The sequence below is a fragment of the Ambystoma mexicanum genome, chromosome 3q (genome assembly GCF_040938575.1).
Source record: "Ambystoma mexicanum isolate Mex_15411 chromosome 3q, UKY_AmexF1_1, whole genome shotgun sequence".
NCBI lineage: Eukaryota > Metazoa > Chordata > Amphibia > Caudata > Ambystomatidae > Ambystoma > Ambystoma mexicanum.
The window spans coordinates 1186636470-1186651169 of record NC_090926.1 but is presented as its reverse complement, the minus strand read 5'-3'; positions in this window follow the sequence as shown (position 1 = coordinate 1186651169).

Below are 14700 nucleotides of genomic sequence, written 5' to 3'. Positions count from 1 at the left end.
TGAGTACCATAATGCGACCAGATGTGAGTTGAGAGCCAGGGCGGGCTATTTCAAACCTCATTGCAGCATATGTCTCTGTATACGACCCTATAGTTTGTTTGTAACGCTTTCATGCATTAAAACAGAGCACAGAATGATTTTAGTTATTGCTTCATACAGGCATGTTACACAACATGTGAATACAATCTGCAACGTCCTTAAAACCGTGAACACGTTGTTTTCATTTCAACCAAGCAGTCACATCACAGGTAAGTCTGAAAATGAGCTTTAGGGAGTGGAAGTATTGCCTTTGCGTTTGGCATCGATTCGGAAGCCAGCTGTGGACAGTCCAACTCCAATGTGCCCATCCCAGCCCAGTGAGATGTGACTTGACAGATGATCCGGAAACTCCATCTCACTCTCCATTTCTCACTTCTGCGGCCTCCCACTGAAAGCAATGCCCGAGGGGCCACTTACAAGAAACACAGAGACATGGGGAAAGAAAAAGAGCTAGAAGCCACGCTGGGGCCATCAGCTAACCATTGCCTTTGATCGGTGACACCGGAGAGCCACAGTTAGTTAGGAGCGCAGACCTCTGTGAGGGGCACTTGAAACAAGCACTGGCTGCGCCAATAGGTCTGGCTGTGTTAGTGACATGGGCTTGTGCGGCGCATAGCTAGATGATAAACATGTAGGTGCTTGGGTTGTATGACGTATTTATTTATTTATTTATTTTATTTACCTGGAAGTAGCATGCAGCGATAGTTTACCTTGCTCAGTAGTAACAGTGGATACTGTTGCGATGCTTGAGAAACTAGCCAGCATGCAAGCAAAGGGTCGTATCACCCTTTTGCTGCAAATAACATTACTGCGCGGCCGAAAATGTCCCATAGATTAAAATGGGGCTATACGAAAATAGAGAGGGAGGTGTGTTACATTATTTATTAAAGTGGGTGGGAGTGGGAAGGGGTCAAGGGGTCTCCCCCTGCAATTATTTTTGCCTAGATTTGTTGTAATGGATGCAACATTTTCGGCCGTGCAGTAACGGATGGGCAGTAATCACACAGATCCTATCAAACGGTCTCATGTCACTAATTAGCTAACTTTTCATAACATGTCTACACATGGCTCGCGAACATTTTGCGACAATCCACATCTTGCTAATTAACTTTTTTTTGTACATCCAATTGTGGTGTGTTGCACTTGATTGCTATTAAATAAATATACTTCACTGTTGAGCTACCCCTTCATAAAGGTACTTGATAAATGTACTACCCGAATTGACCGATCACATTTGACCTTCTGTACAATTGACCGTTTAGTTATTATATATATAGTGAGTTGGTTTGAGTTTATAATAATTAAAAGGGGATTGGGTGGGGTGTTGCAGGGGGGGGTGGATTGAGTCAGGGGTTGCGGGGGTTTCCCCCCCCCCGCATATATATCCTAACTTACTTTTTAAATTCGGTCAAGTGTGAATTGGTCAATTGTAATACGACCAATTCGTATACAACCCTTCATAAGGTATCATGTATATCTTTTGTTTGTTTCTGTCTTTCCCCTGTTAGCCAATTATATTCATTACTGCAATAGATTCTGCTAATGTATTTTACAGTTATGCATTGATGTGGCATTTATAAAGAGCCTGTACACAAGTGTTTCTAGGCCTGACTAGACAAGCAGGAGAAAAAAAGGGAGGACAAAATAGGTTGCGCAAGTGCAGGGAATAGGGAAGGGACAAGTGCCACGTGGGATGGGGAAGTGCAGTTAACTCACAAGTGCAGCCAGCGGGTGGCTCATATGTGCAGAGAGAAGGGACTGTAGGGTTGCAGATTCAGATCCTTAAGTGCTGGGGAGCCAGGAGGTAGTTCAAGGGCAACTGGACATGCAGGAGCCTGGGCCCGAGTTCAGAGGGTGACCAGGTGAACGGTGTGCGCAGCAGTCAGGTGCACCAGCAGGGGAGAGGAAGAGAGAAAGGGGAAGCGAAAAGGAAGGTCTTGAGCTGCTTCCGGAATTGGTCCAGCTCAAGTTTGATAGAGGCCGGGAGGCTGTTCAAGAGAGAGGCCCCAGCCGAGAAGATAGATCGGCCCCCAGCTCTCAGCTTGTAGAAGCGTCTGACCGTTAGAACATTGGAGGTGGATGAGTGGAGAGCTCAAGAAGGAAAATGTTTTGGAAGAGGAAGTAGGAGGTAGAGCAGTCCCAGGTGCCAGAAAGCCTTGTGGACGATGCAGAGGTTCTTGACCTTTATCCTCCCCATCACGGGGAGCCAGTGAAGAGATTTCAGAGCTGGAGAAATACGACCCCTGGGCTTGAGGCCAAGGACAACTCTCACAGTCCTGTTCTGGATAAGTTGTAATGGTCGAAGGGTAGAGGCAGGAAGATTTAGAAAGAGGCTGTTGCAATAGTCCAACCTAGAGAGGACCAGAGTTCGGCAGACAGTGAGTTTCTGGGGGAAAGTGAGAAAAGGAAGAATACCTCTGAGGAGGTGCCGCTGATAGTTTGACTTCTTAGAGATGTCAGAGATGTGAGGAGAGAAGGAGAGGGTTGAGTCAAAGATGACACCAATGATCTTAGCCTCACAGGGAGGAGCAGGAAGAGGGTCTAGTGAGGGCAGGCAGACAGAGAGTGGAAAGCAGGGAGCTGGTGTCCCAACAAGGAGGATCTCACTCTTACTGGCATTAAGGCAATGATCATGGGTGGCACACCATTCCTGAATTGCGGCCAGACAGTCTGGTATGAGAGAAGAAGTAGAGGTGGCTGAGTGGATCCTGAAAGAAAGTTGAGTGTCATCCGCATAACATTGAAAATCGTAGCTATGCACTGGCAAGAGGTGCCAGGTAATAAGTGAAGGGGCAGGGAGGGAGGTTAGACCCCTGGGGAACACCACAAGTAGAGGGAGAGATAGAAGAGTGGAAAGAACCCTTTTGGACCTGAGAGGGTCACTCGTGAGAAAGGAGGTCAACCAGGTCAGGGCCTGATCAGTAATACCAAGATTGTCATGGAGCGAATGAGCAGGATGGTATTGTGGACCATGTCAAAAGCAGAGGATAGATCAAGGAGAATGAGGACAGAAGGTCGATTAGAGTCAAGATTGGAGAGCAATTCTTGACAGGTGTTCAGGAGAGCAGCTTCCGTGCTTCTGGCTGCTCTGAAGCCAGACTGGTGCTCATGGAGGCAACTAACAGTTTCAGTATGTAGATTATGTTGGGAGATGGCCAGCTTTTCTTTCCAAGAGTTTTCCCAGGAAAGGAGTGGTGGAGATTGGGCGATAGTTAGCCGGAAAGGAAGGATCCGCCGAGGGCTTCCTTAAAAAAGGGTGCACAATGAGTGATTAAGGGGGAGGGGAAAGTTCCAGTGGCAAAGGAGTGATTGCAGAAATGGGCCAACGCTGGAACAATGATGTGGTCCTTGATGGTTATGGCTGATGAGGGGTAGAACATGCTTCAATGAGACTTTCATAGATAAGACTTGTCTAGAAACATCATCGGGATGAACAGGGGAACGGAGGAGAAAGGAGGAGGAGAGACCGCCTCATGAAGTTTATATATTATCCTTTTCATGGTTCTCAGGTTTTAGTTACTTGCTGATCAATGTTTTTTTTCAATGGTTATGTTATTTATACCATTTAGTCTCATGTTATGCTAATATGTTATCATATCCTCTTACTTGTTTTGGAAAGATTGTGTTCTTAACTGTCCTCCTCTTAGTAATTCATATTACATGTACTACTGCCGTTTTGTTTATGTTTCTTTAAATCAACCAATAAAACATTATATTAAAACATATCCGGTTTACATATGCTAAATAATCTTTAAAGAAATTCATTAAACAAAAACAAAAAAAATCGCAATGCATGTATGGTTCATTGTTGAAGCTCTGATATAATGGTGAAAATCTGCGCTATTAGCAAGAGCCATAAATGATATTCACTGGCAACCGGGTACATTCCGGCCTGAATCATTTTAATTGGATTTACCATCTTGCTAAGATGTGGGGCAACTTTGAAAAATCATTTCATTTCAATCATGTAAATTCTGATTGCGCTGAAATCTTTGAAGCCCCATTGAAGTATACTTTTTAAAATATTTCTATAAAATGTATTTGATTTAGTTGCAATGCAACTTTACAAATATTCATTTAACATTTCAATCATTAGTATAAATAAGAAAGGACAAAAAATGTACAACTTAAGTATCGAATGGATAGGAAAAAAAGAAAGGAATGGTAAACGTTTTCGTTAATTTTAGTTGCATATTTAAATCATGAAAGGATGCAGGTTTTTAGTCAAATGGCTGGTCATATACATCTTCTTGTTCGTTAGTTGATCTCACCAATATATATAAAATCCATTAGAATCAGATTGTATGTCTTGGAATACTCATGCAAGGATGCAATACCAAGTATAGAGGGAGTCTCCAGCTTTGCTTTTCTCACACCGCCAAAAAGCCCCGATTGTTGATGACACACACGTCATCAATGCATATGAGCCAGCAGAGATTACGCTCTGGGCTTATTGTTATCACTCCATATTTCTCACAAACATGGTATTTATGTTGTGAGTCTTTGCATATAAAGGGTTCTTCGGCAGAGATCTTATCCTTACAGTTGTTCATGAGTATTGTTTATCCCTCAGTATGTTTTCTATTGAAGCTTCATCATTTGGCTTGCCTTAGCTTTTTTATTCTAATTGTAATTTTCATAGATATCTAATAGTAGCAAGGTTTAGGGAAACATGTTGAGCATTCAATATCATACCCCATATCATGTTGGAGGTTAATATTTGGTATTCGCTAAAATATTTCGAACAATATTCCTGCCTTAATTTGGTCAAAGCTTTACAATGAACCATAATGTGCTTTAATGTTTCCCCTTCATTATCTAGATTACAAAACCTCCATGTATTTATCATGGTTTTACATATTGTTCTTAATGCTGTTACCGCTCTTGTAGGCCATAAATTAACACAAAATCTTATTATCATTGAGCAATAACCAAAATCTGGACATTTTCGCAGGTATTTAGGCAATTCATTTAGCTTTTTGATAATGAATATTCCCGTCTCAGCTATTTTATATTTCACACATTCTGATCTAGTGTGTCTCCAATCTGGGTGCCAAAACCTTGTTTTTCCTCTGTTAGGATTTGATGTTAATAACTGTTCACTTATATCAGCTTCAATCATGTTTTCTCTACACCTGGTTTTCCATGCATTTATCGTGCCCGTTGCATTTTCCATAAATGCTTGCGATATTATGCTCATTAAAGTTGATTGAAGTTTACTTTTGTGTCCTATTGGATTTTAATATGTTGTTGTTTCTTGACTGATTCATTAGAAAAATTTGTTTTTGTTATTGTATTTATGAATGGATTGTTTGTGATTTTTATGATTTACTGTCTTATTTGATTTGTTGTGCACAAAAGGTTTTTACAAACTGTTTTGTACTATTAATAAACTAAACTAAACTAAATATGCACTGACTGTACAGACTGTACAGTCTGGTCCAGAGCATGCATTCCTGGTCTCAGACCCCAGGAATTCATTTTAGAAGTTCTGATCTGGGATCTGCAAAATACAAGGATACATGCACAGTGATTCGATACTCATATTCTATCTCACTAATTGTATACCGTAATATCCTATGAACTACCTGTGTCCTGAGACTTGGGGCGTGCACACTGTACTGTACCAAAGCATGTAATGCTGGAAAGTGGTTGTTGTTGCTGAATGCATTGTGATGTATGGGGATGGGTTGAGGCTCATTCAGCTTCTCCAGGCGTCAGTGTCACAGGGCTAGTTGTGAAGTGTTATGAGGATACATAGCTTTTTTACTTTCAGGACATCAACATAGAAACGCCAAAATACAACTTAAATAAGGGGATTTCTAAAAGGCGTTGGTGGAGGTGTCAAGTGAAACAAGTGTGGACACTGAGACACTAACCAAATAGGAAGGTTGTTACAAATGTTGTTGGCTAGTTGTCCCAACAAAATGGTAGTTCATGTTTTTTTTAGGATGAGGGGGAACAAGTGTACAATTTTGATTTGAACAGAGGGGCCACAAACTGTTGAAGAGTTTGTCGTTATACGTGTATTCTATTTTGTTATCCCACTTTTAGGTTTAAGAGGACTTCCAGTGAGACCTTTTCATCTCTCTTTGTTTTCTGCCAGTGGCATTACCCTGGGATTCACTTATATTGTAAAGGGTTCTCACTACGTAAGGGCGCTGCTCTTGTTTTGGATTATATGTTAACAATTGCAATTAACACAAAGCAAAAAGATTTAAAAATCTGAATGTCAGGAGACCAGAGGCAGCACTTAGAGGCAATAGAAGACTGGAGCAGTCCAGTAGGCAGGAAGTGCAGGACTAAGATTCTATAGAAAAACAAGAAGGACCCAGAGAGACCCAACCCTGTGGTGCACCTGAAGAGAGTACATGAGCCAATGAAAGAGCTTGTGAACCTGAACATGGTGGGCGAGATGATGGAATCAAAAGCAATGCTAGGGCATGTCTACCCTGGAGCAGAGATGGAATGGCCGCTCTTTGTGGAAGGGCTAGCATGTATGCAAAGGCCAATACACAGGAGCATCCACAAATGGCCTGCAAGGGGACCCAGCAGAGAAGATGCCAAAGAGAGAGGAGAGCCAGAAGGTAACTGTGGGAATGAGAAACTTTACATTGAAGGACTTACACCAGCAACTCATGGAAACCATGAACCTAGAGAACCTTCAAAACACTGTTTTCTGGTGGAGTGAAAGAGGCCAGTGGGAGAGACCAAGAGACTAATTCCTGACATCTTGGCAGACTGAAGGAAATCCCCTAAGCATCAGAAAAAGAAGAATGATGAGAACTTTGAGTCACATTATTCTGTTAGACAAAGAGAGTGCAGAGAGACAGAGCATGAGTGGAATATGTTGATGTCTAGGGATTGAAGCAACATCTTAAGAATCTGAAAATCAAGGAAGATCCTTTTGAGACACTGTACCCAGACTGAATACACAAGTCCAGTGGTAAGGAGAGTGAGATTAGAGCACTACATTCTGGAAGGCAGAGACAAATCCTTAAACATCTAGAGACGAGGAAAGAGTACTTTAAGACATTCTAACTGATGTAGTGAAAATACCCACAAAGAAAAAGAGAGGACATGACAAGGATGGGTTTGAATGTTTGTCAAAGAGGGTATAACATACCCCCAATGCTTAAATAATAATTCACTCATCCAATCGGAGAATGTGAGGATAAGGGTACCAGCTTTAGCCTGATTTACATATTTTTGAATGATGGGAGTCAGAGGATTATCACTGTATACCATCTGTGTAACACTGGAAGTTAGGGGAGAAAGTGGAAATGAGGTGTGCAAGCGGAGCAAGATAGGTGTTAAGGAGCCAGGGAGAAAGGTTGGAGCCCTGGGGTACACTGCAGGTGGAGATAGAGGTGGGGGAGGAGAAAGAGCCCAGAATAACCTTAGACGGACGGTGATTGGGGAATGGGGCAGCCAGTCCAGTGCCCGTTTTCGAGATACCTAGGGTATCATGGAGCCATTTTATGAGGATGGAGTGGTTGACCATATCAAATGCAGAGGAGAGATCAAGTAGAATGAGAACTGCTGGAGAGTTGGAATGAAGAGATGCAAGGAGTTCCTCACGGGTGTTCAGAAGAGACGTTTTCTTTGCCTTTGGATGCTCGGAAACCAGATTGATGGTGGTGGAGGCAAGCAACAAGTTCAGTGTGCTGGGTCAGTTGCTTATAACATTCTAAATGTGCTTGTCATGGTGCAATGGTTTACTAATAGTTCCAAGCCTTTATAGAAATAGGGCAAATATTGCCCTAGTGCTAATACCGTGCAACTTTGCACCTTCACCAGTGCAAAGATTCTGTAATCTGGCCCCTGTTCTACTTATATGATTAGGGATGCAATGCGTTCCATAGGAGTGCATGATTGTTTGCATAGTGGGAGATCATTGTTTAGTTGCCAGGGTCAGCAGGAGTGAATTGAGATACAGAAGAGCATGTGTGTGGGGGGAGCAGGTTCTATGGATAATGTCCATAAAGATAGAAGGTTTAACAGGGTTTCCTGTATTTTGGTGATATTTAGGACACGTACTAGGAATACTCACCTGAGGATAGTAATGAGTATAGCGAGCAAAGTTTAGGTGCGGCAAGGATGGCCAGGACTGTGCCATTTATAACTTGTGTGGGTGTGAGCAGAGAACATAATAAGATGTATGTTCTTGGAGGAGGTGAGTTCAGTGGTGAGTTCTATGAGAGAGGGCATGTACACAGCATGTAGAGTAGGGTTCATGCTACCGTTTATGTGGACGATCATGGTTTACCTTCGCTGTTGGTTACTCGATGGATGGGATATTGATAATTGAATGTAGTAGTCAAAAGTGCTAACCAGTGCAGGTTTTTAATCTGTAAATGCAAGCATGGTAGAGTGAGAGCAGGTGGGGGGACAGAGGGCTTGGAGGGAGGTCCTGAGTTGGGCAAGGGTTGTGTCTATTGAGTCAGCCTGAAATTGTTTGGGGGTGATGGATGAGGGACAGGGGAGTCACACTGGAGTGGAAATGGAGACAATGAAGTGGATGTGAGATTGATCACAGAGTGTAGCAGATAGATTCAAGAGAGGAGGATAGGACGTTGAGGCAAAGCGTGAGGGTTGTTTCTTACTAGGCAGTTAATGCAGAGGATGGAGTTAAGCTGTAGTTTAGGGGTCACGGGTTAGGGTATCAGATCTTATAATAATGGCATGGGCATCAGCTTGGAAAGTTTAGACTAGTAAGTAGCTCAAGATAAGTGAAAAATAAGTTAAGGCTGCTTGTTGGCTTGGTAAAAGTGAAGTCATTTAAAGGGGTGAGGACCAAGAAGTTGAACAGAGATATGCTCCAAGAAGGATAACGTGAAGTCAGAGGGGTAAGTAGGGCCAACAATGTGTCGGTGTCATGAGGGGAGGATACATGTTGCAGTGACCGCCATTACAGAGGGCTTCGGGTGATGGGAGTCAAAGTGGTCAGGGAGAAAAAGAGATAACTAACAAAGTATATGCAGAGCCCGGTATGGCAGTGGGACCAAAGTTGGATGAATGAAAAAGAATTGGAACTCAGATGCAACGTAGGAAACATGAACGTTAATAACTTGACTCAGACAAAGGATGACGCTGAGGTAACATCTAATGCACTATTTCAAATGTAATAATGGTCTGACTTTTAGCTCTATCCTCCCACCCCCAATCCTACCCTCTCTCTCTTATGCCATCCACCCCAGCACAATGAAACTTGCCATGATGGGAACCTTACAAATCAGCAACACGTAAGGTTGTTATCGGGAAGTTTTTGAATTAATCATAACATTGAATGAACGATGTGGGTTGTATGTGGTACAGTATGGGTTGTTGTTGTTTATGAAGTGTGTTTTTGACAAAAAATCGAATTGTTATTAGAGATTCAATGTATGTAATTTTTTAATGAATGCAAGTAATCTTTTATACACTGTTTTTGCATTAGAGTCTTTTTGTATGATATAAAATAAAGACTATTTTGTGAATCAAAAGTATATGGGGTTCCTATGTAAGGAGATCAATATTATAATAAAAATAACTAGGTAATGCCATGAGAGTTGGTATACACCTTTGGGTATATACATTTTGTGCATTGAATCATGACCTTTGCTGTGGGAAACCCTCAAGAATATTGTTGTTCGGCCATATCACTAGAGAAGGGGAAACACCTTATGTAAATTACTCTCGGTCTTACTCCAAAAGGGACCATCACACCTGAACTTAATTTAGTTCACTGTAATCTGTAATTGGTGACATTCCTATTTGTAACACTTGTAATTTGCTCAACTGAGACTAGATACCCCCGGGTTTGGTGCGCTATAGAAATAAATACACAAACAAACAAATTACTGTGCCACATCCCTCTGCAGAAAACAGCTGCAAAGCTGAAGGTTGATAGCTGGAAGAATTTGAAACAATCATAACCATGTAGAAGCATGTCAGACTGAGAAATTATTGTCTGGAGGGATGTTCAGAATGACAAAATAAACCCTTTCAGCCATCACCTTTCTGTATTGCTTAAGTCCCCCCTAGTGGCACAGACTTGCCCAAATAAAGGTTCCGAGCTTGCCATGTCTGAAGACCCAAGGTAGACCTCACTGACCATGGCCAATTAGCCAGAAACATGAGTGGGGTTGAAGGGCTATAACCTAGCAATTCAGGCTAGAATCAAGTATTCCATCCTCAACAAGAGATTACATGGTATAGGCAATCGAGACCTAGCTCTGTTTTGTATCTCCACTTTCCTCTATAACAGATTGCAAAGCATGCCCCCTTTTTCCTCCACTCCTCGTATCATCATACAGGAGGTGCCTTCCCTCTTATTTTTAACCTCTACTTCAGCCCCTTGCCTGCCTTCATGCATTACCACTGGCTATCCTGCAACAACTATGCAGACACTCAACTCCTTTTCAAATTCCAAATACTCCTTCGTCCATCTCACCTGACCTTGCCTCTAGGAGCTCAGCCACTGGATTACAACCAATCACCTACCCCTCAATCCTGACAAAAGGAAAGATCTTGCTACGTGTAAAAAAACCCTATCTTTCCTCAGCTAACCCTCTGGCCTCCTTCTCTGGGCCCTCCACCTACCCCTAATACAGTGACAATATTTAATTGCCTCATGTACACAAAATTGTTTCTGACAGTTCATATCAACTCAGTGGTGAAAAGCTGTTTGTCACATTAACATCCACTGCTGCATTTCCCCTTTCCTAACCTTCCCCCACAGAGTGACCACAATTATTGCAATCTTCTTTACACATCTAGACTATGCTAAAACTCTGTACCTCAGAGCTCCCCCAATCAACTTACAAAACCTCACAGATTCCAGAACATTCCAGCATTCCAGAATACTACTCTTACTCTTAGAAGTTAGTGCACATGTCTATCCTGTCTTCCAAGTCCTTCATTGGATTTCAATCAGATATTTAGCTACCTTCAAAGCCTTCTGAATCACTCACATGGGCCTCATTACAAGTATGGTGGAGCATGGAAGAATTGGCGGTAAATGAATTACCGCCAATGTCTTCCTCTGCCATACTATGGCCCTGGAGTGGAGGATTTACCTCCAGTATCATGCTGGAGCTAAACCCTCTAACTCTCTGCTGGAAAATCTGCAAAATCTGCAGTAATTCCACCAAAAAAGCCCCATTGAGTCCTAGGGACTACAACAAAATGGGGATTTACACCGCCACTGCCTCTTGTAATCTGCCAGTAATACAGTTTGGTGGTGTCTTGGAAGATGTACCATCCAGATACCACCAAACTCGTAATGAGTCCCACAGTACCTTTCAGCATAAGAACATAGTTCATATTTTGTAAAATGGTTTCCAGTGTTCAATATATGGCCATAGTAATTCTAATTAAAACACAGTTGGCCTTTTTGGAGTAAACAAATTAAAACACTATATTCTATTGTGATGGGCGTTCAGATGAATTCATGTTCCTGTACTGTGTTTCATTGTCTTCATGAATTTAGCTGAGCACAAATGAGTGTGGCATGTCTATGTATGTTTTGTTTATGAGTTTGCAATGATTGGGTTGAGTGTGTGACCTGGTTTTTCACATAGGGAGTATGCATTTGTACTTTCAATATTTTGTGATGAAGTATGTTGTCATTTTCAATGTTTGGAATGTATATTCATTTCGTATGTGTCTTTTGCATTTATGAATTATCCAGACTAAACTTAAGTATCACACATGTTTATACTTTAATCATGTTTACTTTAATATTGTTCTGAAATGGATTGTTCCTATGTGAAAACAATGAAGGACCCTTTGGTTTTGTTGTTTCACCATAAAGGGCCTACATTCCTGGAGCAGAAGATTTCACGCTACATGCCTAAGAAACCCCACAGATCTGATTTTGCACTCCGACTCAAAATTCCAGTGAGAAATTCCACTAGAATTGGCCGTTCCTCCTTTACCTAAAATCTGGAACACACTTCCTGTTAATATCTGATGCTTGGAGGACCATTTACTCTCCAGAAAAGGCCTCAAGCACTGGCTTTTCTCAGGCATCCCACTGCTATAACCATGTTACAATAGCACTCCTCACTAGCCCACCAGACTAGTGTTTCACATAATTCAATTAACCTCTACCTGTTTCTCCACCTACTTAAGCCAGTACACCAAGTCCTAGATGTGATCTTCCTAGACCACCCAGGAGAATGTTTCTCATATGCCTACTCACATTTGCTCGGCATCTTCCGGCTCCCCCTGGGCCTATTTGAATATAACTCGGTTTCTCTATAGTGTTGGAATCTTAATCCTTCAAAGGGTCTACCAAACATGTAGAAACCTGCCCTAACTTGTCATTCCTAACAACTAGGAATAAGGGATTGCCTTCAACCTCAGATCATCTGTCTTGGACTGGATACTTTGATTTTTATTGTAAACAGCCCTCTTGCACTTTGAGTAAAAGGCAGGGCATGGAGCTCCAAACTGTACTCTCACCTGGTCCACTAGCCCAAGCAAACCTGCACATTTCCTCGCTCCTTCATTCCTTACCAAGGGCAATGAACACACACCTCTGCATAGTCAATTCAAGTGAGTTTGGTTCTCAGTACCTACCGCTTTCTTTAAATACACCTCTTAATCATGGCAAATGCTTACTGCAAGGTTCACAATTTAGAACAGCAACTACTAAATAGGAGTGGATAACTAGATCCTCTGCCTAAATGTTCCAGCCTTAAGCAACCATCTGTATAGGTACTCTGCAGAAGGCCCACAATTTGGGGTTGGAAGAGAATGGGTTAACAACCACAGGCCTTTGATGTACTTCTTCATGCTTAGCCAATAGTATATGAAATATTTGCACAGTCTAGTCAGAGGAAATATATATTATTCAAAATGATCTTGTTAGCCTTTAAATGGCACTTTGGCTGGCAAGAGACATTTGGGTCACATTAGAGCTATAGTGAAAGTGATGAATCTCCCAGCAAAACTAGTAGAGAATGCCATCGGGGGATTAATATTGGTCACAGGTTTCCTTCCCAGGACAATTGAAGCCCGGATTCTACCAAGCACTTTCTGCAAAGCAATAACATAATGTTACTATCTTGAACATAACATATTGTGCAAATCATAAAAAGACCTTTCCTGTACTGTATCAATATGAAACCTTGAAACAATAATGCCTTAATTAAGGGTGGATCTCATTGACTGGCAATCGCTGGCAAAATGTCCAGTTGTTCTGTCTTATTCATAGACCATCTGTATGTCGCAGCGTGCACCAATTTGTCTTTCCTCAGAATCTCTCATCAGAAGTGCAGTAGCCAAACTTCAAGTGAGGTATAACTAAGAGAAAGGTGGATCCAGCTGAACAAAGCGAGTTTCCACACTGGCACAGGTAAATGGCCAGGCTTACTGTTGAAGGGCCTGACCTGGTCAATAAGTGCTTTGATAATCAGTTGCTAAGCCCTCAACATGAGCATTTGAATCTCCTTGATGCATATCATACTTAGCCAAGCATCACTAATTCATCAGTCATGCTTGGGCCATATGCATAACCGTAGGGAGCATGTAGCTGTCTGAAAAAATAGGTCTTATATCCCTTTGTGATGCATACATGCATCCTACATTTTGAAGGATTGCAGGAGGTTATAATTAGTTGGGAACCACTCTGGGCCACTGGGGAGGGTCAGCACATGCATTATTACAAAACATAAAGCACCTTAATCTGGTTATATGTACCTTTAATGCTAGGATAACATCTAAATACATATATAACAAAACTAAATCACTTTTTTAAATAAATAACAATGTACTTTTTCCATCAAGCCTTATATATACATGCAATCTGTTTCTATAGTCTGAGACTGCCATCTAGTGGATCTTTTAATACTTTGTTTCCTGTTTTTGTTGGTTCTTAATAGCATTTTATTAACCAATATTACTTTCTACCTACATTTGCCTTGCAAATACCCTTTACGGGGGGAAACCCCTTGAGCCCCCATGAGCATTTGAATACATTAACCCAGTTTCTCCCTCCCCTTTGCACTATTTTATACTGAAGTCTAATTCGATTTTGTTTTACAACTAAAACTCACAACCATAATTCTACATTCCTATCTATATTTTGACATGTATACCTCTAGTAGTTATTGTTTGCCCTCTTTATTAACCAAAGTCAATATTTTGTACTCTTTATTTTTTCTGCAACAAAATCACCAGTTACCCTTAATATTACCGTGTGGTTCTTTTTGAACAGCCTTTTTTCCATTACACTGATTATTTTCGTGATTACTGAATTAGCACATTATTATTTTCTGCATATCTGAAAATATCACAGACCTCTACCAATGCATATGATTCTGCTTCTGCATAGGCACCATCTCCATGCTTTTCTACTTTGACATCTAAAGTTGATATAGGAGGTTGCCCTTATTCTTCCTTTTGTATACCTGCCAGCCACATAGACGCATTGCTCCCTGAAAAAGGAATATCTTTCAGTATTTTAGGTGTAATAGTTTAACATTCAAATATGCTGAATAGTGGATGTATGGATTATAGCACAGTGGACATCAGCCCATTACCTAGCTCAATTTGTGAAGGGGAAGGAATAAGCCAACCTCAGGACAAAATGGAACAACGTATCAGTGGCTTATGAGATCCTAATGGATATAGTAAAACAATTGATGTGTACGACAATGACTTTCCTTGTCC